The sequence below is a fragment of the Stylophora pistillata genome, chromosome 2 (assembly GCF_964205215.1).
Source record: "Stylophora pistillata chromosome 2, jaStyPist1.2, whole genome shotgun sequence".
Lineage (NCBI taxonomy): Eukaryota > Metazoa > Cnidaria > Anthozoa > Scleractinia > Pocilloporidae > Stylophora > Stylophora pistillata.
This window is the reverse complement of record NC_142520.1, coordinates 53646979-53653102: the sequence shown is the minus strand read 5'-3', so window position 1 is coordinate 53653102 and position 6124 is coordinate 53646979.

Genomic DNA, 6124 nt, shown 5'->3' with positions numbered 1-6124 from the left:
TATCCGCCATTTCACGGCTACCGAAACTCGCTTTAGTTTTCGTGAATTTTTTAGAATGAAGAGGCATGTCTGGAAAAAAAACTATACCACAATGCTATGTTCACCATAAGGTGTCTCTGACTGAAATATGAGGATAGCCATTTTTCGGTCGATGCGCCGCCTCTTACGCGGTCCTCAAAAAAGTCGCTCTTAATACCTCAAGAAGACACAGAAAGTCCGGAAAACGCCTTTATCAAACTCAAATAGATTTCAAAGCGAAAATCCCAAGAATGTGCTCCCGAAGAAAAATTAACGAAACTTAAGCTTGTTCTCCGCTAGATGAAACTCCCGCAAATTTTCATTGTACACTGTATGTGTCATTATCAAATGATCTGAGGATCATGGAATGGTTTGTAGAATGAATCAAGCGTTAAACAGGACTTAACCTCGGTAATCAAGTCTGGAAAAAGTAAAAAGGAGATCCCCAGCAGTAAATAAAGACTGCAGATGAAGATAAAGTAGCGTACATTTTACTTCTTACACATATTTCTTACCTTGGAATATTCACATTTTACTGTCTGGGATTTGCTCTTAGTGGAGTATCATGCTGTGTCATATGAATGTACATACCACTGCAGTTTCCAATGTCTCTTCTTTTTTGATTAAATCCATGGAAACGAGTTTTGATTGTAGTACACGACAAGTTTTGTAGTTTTGTTTATTTGTATACGTGTAGTTATTCCTGTGTTTGCTCGGAAACTTAAAGTATATTGTTTAAATATTGTCCAGTTAATCAACTAGTGACCGGTCATTCACTAAGACATGCAGTCAGCCAACCAGTGGCCGGTCATTCACTAAGAAATGCAGTCAGTCAACCAGTTGCCGGTCATTCACTAAGACATGCAGTCAGTCAATCAGTTGCCAGTCATTCACTAAGACATGCAGTCAGTCAACCAGTTGCCAGTCATTCACTAAGACATGCAGTCAGTCAACCAGTTGCCGGTCATTCACTAAGACATGCAGTCAGTCAACCAGTTGCCAGTAATTCACTAAGACATGCAGTCCGTCAATCAGTTGCCGGTCATTCACTAAGACATGCAGTCAGTCAACCAGTTGCCGGTCATTCACTAAGACATGCAGTCAGTCAACCAGTTGCCGGTCATTCACTAAGACATGCAGTCAGTCAACCAGTTGCCAGTAATTCACTAAGACATGCAGTCCGTCAATCAGTTGCCGGTCATTCACTAAGACATGCAGTCAGTCAACCAGTTGCCAGTAATTCACTAAGACATGCAGTCGGTCAACCAGTTGCCGGTCATTCACTAAGACATGCAGTCAGTCAACCAGTTGCCGGTCATTCACTAAGACATGCAGTCAGCCAACCAGCTGCCGGTCATTCACTAAGACATGCAATCAGTCAACCAGTTGCCGGTCATTCACTAAGACATGCAGTCAGTCAACCAGTGGCCGGTCATTCACTAAGACATGCAGTCAGTCAACCAGTTGCCGGTCATTCACTAAGACATGCAGTCAGTCAACCAGTTGCCGGTCATTCACTAAGACATGCAGTCAGTCAATCAGTTGCCGGTCATTCACTAAGACATGCAGTCAGTCAACCAGTTGCCAGTAATTCACTAAGACATGCAGTCGGTCAACCAGTTGCCGGTCATTCACTAAGACATGCAGTCAGTCAACCAGTTGCCGGTCATTCACTAAGACATGCAGTCAGTCAACCAGTTGCCGGTCATTCACTAAGACATGCAGTCAGCCAACCAGCTGCCGGTCATTCACTAAGACATGCAATCAGTCAACCAGTTGCCGGTCATTCACTAAGACATGCAGTCAGTCAACCAGTGGCCGGTCATTCACTAAGACATGCAGTCAGTCAACCAGTTGCCGGTCATTCACTAAGACATGCAGTCAGTCAACCAGTTGCCGGTCATTCACTAAGACATGCAGTCAGTCAACCAGTTGCCGGTCATTCACTAAGACATGCAGTCAGTCAACCAGTTGCCGGTCATTCACTAAGACATGCAGTCAGTCAACCAGTTGCCGGTCATTCACTAAGACATGCAGTCAGCCAACCAGCTGCCGGTCATTCACTAAGACATGCAGTCAGTCAATCAGTTGCCGGTCATTCACTAAGACATGCAGTCAGTCAACCAGTGGCCGGTCATTCACTAAGACATGCAATCAGTCAACCAGTTGCCGGTCATTCACTAAGACATGCAGTCAGTCAACCAGTTGCTGGTCATTCACTAAGACATGCAGTCAGTCAACCAGTTGCCGGTCATTCACTAAGACATGCAGTCAGTCAATCAGTGGCCGGTCATTCACTAAGACATGCAGTCAGTCAACCAGTTGCCGGTCATTCACTAAGACATGCAATCAGTCAACCAGTTGCCGGTCATTCACTAAGACATGCAGTCAGTCAACCAGTTGCCGGTCATTCACTAAGACATGCAGTCAGACAATCAGTTGCCGGTCATTCACTAAGACATGCAGTCAGTCAATTAGTTGCTGGTCATTCACTAAGACATGCAGTCAGTCAATCAGTTGCCGGTCATTCACTAAGACATGCAGTCAGTCAACCAGTTGCCGGTCATTCACTAAGACATGCAGTCAGTCAACCAGTTGCCGGTCATTCACTAAGACATGCAGTCAGTCAACCAGTTGCCGGTCATTCACTAAGACATGCAGTCAGTCAACCAGTTGCCGGTCATTCACTAAGACATGCAGTCAGTCAACCAGTTGCCGGTCATTCACTAAGACATGCAGTCAGACAATCAGTGGCCGGTCATTCATGATTGCACTCATGATTGCACTCATGATTGCACACCGGAATCAGGTTGTTCAAAGGTGGGTTAAGAAAACCCTGGGTGAGTGTGAAATCTGATTTTAGATCTCAAAGCTTTGAAAGAAAATTCAATATGATTTTTTTTGTCTACAATTTGATAATAAGATGTTCTGAAAAGAAAAGAGAAAATTATCCGAAAAAGGCTTTTAAACAAAGAAATAGAGAAACCAGGGTTAATTAACCCTGGGAACGCACTAATCAGCCTTTGAAGAACTGGGCCTGAGAGGTTTGCAGAAATGCTAGCGTTGGAGGTTACGTGCAGTGGATCATCATCAGCATTGTTAATCATTAGCAGGAAGAATGTTGGGCCGAGTTTTGTTCCCTGGGGAACGCCGATGCACCGCGTGTTTAGGGGTGTTAACCCGCGGGGACTGCCTGTGCGCTAGACTAGGTTGCCAAACTGACGATGTTATGATCACTTGAACCTAGCGGGGCATGGATAGTTGGGCTGCTATAGAGGTTATGCATATTTGTTACATTAAGATCTAAGATAGTAGAGTCTCCAGTAGGTTGTTGAACGACTTGCTTTAAACTGTGATGAGAAACCAGGTCACTACAATGGAAATCGTTGAAATCGCTTCCGTAGAAGAACCAGACCATGGTCAGGACATTCGTCAACAGACGATCAGTAGCATTAAATAAATAGTCATTCGGTTTTTTGTGACTTTAGGCAGGTCGACCTGGAGGGTGACAAACGACACAGATAGCTATGCCAGATAAAGGTCTAGCCCGGCGTTTGGGGCGCAAAAGTGAGCCACAGGCATTGGGTTCGGGTTTTCTAAGTCCAATCGCCGTCTACAAGGTATTACGTTGTTCAAGTAAACGTAGATTCCGCCAGTTCGGCCAGCTACTCGATCTTTGCGGAAGGGATTGAAAGCACTGATTGATAAAAGGCTGTCATCGATATTACTAAGGAACCACGACTCTGTGATAGCGACTAATAAGTCAACTGGATACGTTGCCAGTAATGCTGTTAATTCGTCTAGCTTCAGAAAAAGGTAACGTGCATTCAATAAGTAAAGACTTGGTAGCATTGCTTTCTGACTAGTAATCAAGTTGTTGTTGTTGTTGTTGCTACTGCTACTGCTGTTACCGCACATGTTGTTTAGCGCGGGGGTACCATGGGTAAAGGCTCAATAACACGTGCTGATGGAGCTTCACGTCTTTTGAAAGCATGGTCACATTCGGTGATCCTCACGGGAATCACTCTGATGAAAATTATTCAACAATTACATGAGTCAACCATGCTTAAAGAGCCGAGCAATCATATTTATCCATCAAACTTAAGGTACTTGTTTTAAATTTTGAGAGCCACTATGAATGCTAATTCCTTACATGATTTCTAGCCATGATATCTTTAACTTTGCAAGACACTGAGTTCCACTAATTACCAAAACAGCGATTTTCTGTGAGCAGAACTTGAAGAAGTAAGAAATAAGACAAATTAAAAGAAAAAGAAAACGATCAACCTATGGAGTCTGAGTGGTTTGTCCTTCTTTGGCATAGTGAACATCAAACAATCGTTTCTCAGTCATACCAAATTAAAGCTGTTATGTGTTTCGACAATATTGGAAACTCGACAAGAAATCATTCAACAGATGGAGAGGATAATATATAAATTTTTGTGGAAAGGTCCAGATAAATTGACTAGACTGTCAGTCATTAACTCCCTGAAGAACGGTGGCCTGAATCTTACAGATCTTGAACCCAAATTAAAGCCCTAAGGTTCTCCTGGATTGGACAGGTTCTTGACGAGCGAGTAGGTCCATAGAAGTGGTATTTTCAAGTGCATTTCATTTGAAAAAATATGGAGGAACTCTACTCTTAAAATGCAATTATGATGTAAGGGATCTCAATTTAAGTTTCAACGGTTTTTATGAACAGTTACTTGACTGGTTGGGAGATTTAAGAAATGCTTTCTTTGATATTAATCATTCCCATTATGTAATTTGGAATAATAAAGAGATAAGAATTAATAACAAATCTTTATTACACGACTCGGGCAGTAAGAGGGCCAATAACTAAAATTAACCTATCAAAATGCTCTATTGCCGGTCAATATTCTCTCAGTATTGGACCGGGCACTGTCCCGAATGGTCCCGAATGATACCGCACTTGTGTCCCTTTGAACTTCAGTCGTATAATAAATCTCTTATTAACCAAGCTACTCGGGACCGTACTTGAAGAATATCGGCCCTCGGTCTTTTTTGTACGGACCTCGCTGCGCTCGGTCCGTACTGTCAAGACCTCGGGCCGATATTCTCCCAGTACAGCCCTCGCGCTTGGTTAATAAGATATATATCTTCTATAAAAAATATACAGGGTGCGGAATTATTCATTTAAATGATCTATTATTTAATTTGTATAATATACGCTCTTTTGAATACCTAAAGAATGCAGGGCTTGATTCCAATGTTTTGACATGGTCTGCCTTACGATTGTCTGTGTCTAAGGACAAGTTATCCTCTTTTCCACCGGTGGAATTTGGTCCTGGAACGTTCAAATACAATATCATCGAATTCCACACGTACTCAGCTCAGTCAAAAGAGTTCTATTCCCTGCTGACTGTTAATAAAGCTAAATATCCGAATGGATTGTAAACTCTTTCAGCCGATTTGGAACTTTCAAGCCCGTTACATGAATGATTCTCGATCCCCCACAGCGCGGCAGGTGAAACTTATGTCTGTTCTTTCCAATATAAATTATTAAATAACATCTTGTTCACAAATACCAAATCATTTAAAATTGGGTTAGTTGAGTCAAAGATGTGTTCCTTTTGTGCAATTTACAAAGAAGAGAAGACTTATACCATCTCTTTTATGACTGCTCCTATGCGCGAGCGTTTTGGAACAGGTTTTGCAGTTGTTGATCTAATTTTCGTAGTGAAAATCTTAACATACTCTCTAAAACAAGTTACAATTGGGTTTTTATATAGAAATGACCTGTTAAATTATTTTGTCATGCTCGGTAAATTGTGTAGAAGCGAGTTTAGAAGAAAGAAGTCAATCCCAAAGTTTAATTTGTTTCTACGCAAAGTAGAAGCTAATAAGAAGGAGAGTGAAAAACTTATTGCCTTAAGAAACAAGAAGCTTCAAGATTTCGGGAGAAGATGAGAACCATTATTGTATGAGAATTTTTGTTGTGATACTGTGCGCCAGGAGGAAATATATGGATGGCTCACTGAAAATCTGCATTGTCTATTTTCATTATCAACTAAAAATCTAATTGAAGTATTTGCACCGTCTCTGTGATGTATTGTGCTGTCTACCTCCCTAGAATATATATTAT